Source organism: Phoenix dactylifera, unplaced genomic scaffold (assembly GCF_009389715.1).
Source record: "Phoenix dactylifera cultivar Barhee BC4 unplaced genomic scaffold, palm_55x_up_171113_PBpolish2nd_filt_p 001092F, whole genome shotgun sequence".
NCBI lineage: Eukaryota > Viridiplantae > Streptophyta > Magnoliopsida > Arecales > Arecaceae > Phoenix > Phoenix dactylifera.
Window position 1 is genome coordinate 5981 of NW_024068439.1, and position 931 is coordinate 6911.

General features: G+C 40.8%; 1 non-coding gene across 1 annotated transcript; it reads right to left on the bottom strand.

The window, feature by feature from the left end:
* Positions 1 to 493: 493 nt before the first annotated feature.
* Positions 494 to 601, bottom strand: LOC120107960. Its single transcript, XR_005509538.1, has one exon. It is a non-coding gene; the product is annotated as a small nucleolar RNA R71 (small nucleolar RNA).
* Positions 602 to 931: the final 330 nt, after the last annotated feature.

Sequence of the window (931 nt, forward strand, 5' to 3'; positions counted from 1 at the left end):
CACCGGTCGATTAAGTCGTACAACTTTAGATCATCCCTTAGGACATACCTGAAATTCCTTCGCAATATCTCACACCTTGTGAGATGGCTGATTAAATGAAGATGCGGGGAGTCACCACAATCGAGAACGAGAACCCCATGTTATGACTCTAAGACAATACCTACAACCGGCTAGGACTAGTCAGCCTTCATGCATAATTTTTCCTGATAATGTAGGACATTTTGACATCAAACCAGGGGTAATCCAATTGCTGCCCAAGTTTCATGGGTTAGAGTCCGAAGTCCGTATCTTCATTTAAAGGATTTTGAAGAATTGAGCATTACATTTAGAGTGCCAAATGTCACCGAGGATGTCCTCAAGTTGACATTGTTTCCTTTCTCTCTAAAGGATAAGGCCAAAACATGGCTAAACTCTTTGCGACCTAGATCAATAAGAAATTGGCAAGATATGCAGAGAGAATTTTTAAAGAAGTTCTTCCCCACACAAAGGACCAACTTTTTGAAAAGACATATAGCAATTTCCAACAAAAAGATAATGAAACATTTTATGAATGTTGGGAAAGATTTAAAGACCTTCTTCTCTCATGCCCTCATCACGGTTCGAAACTTGGAGAACCATTAGCTTCTTTTATGAAGGTTTATCTCCACAGTTGAAACAGTTTGTAGAGACCATGTGCAATGGTAGATTTTTAGAAAAACACCTGATGAGGCATGGGAGTATTTGGATTCCCTTGCTGAGACTGCCCAACTTTGGGATAACGGGGATAGAAACAACAAGTCTTTGCCTAAGCCTACTAGCTCTGTACAGGGAGGCCTTTACAACCTCAGAACTGAGGATGATCTTCATGCTAAAATGGCAGCCCTCACTAGGAAGGTAGAAGAAATTGAGCTTAGGAAGGTTGAGCCTGTCAAGACTATAGAGCTTAGAAACG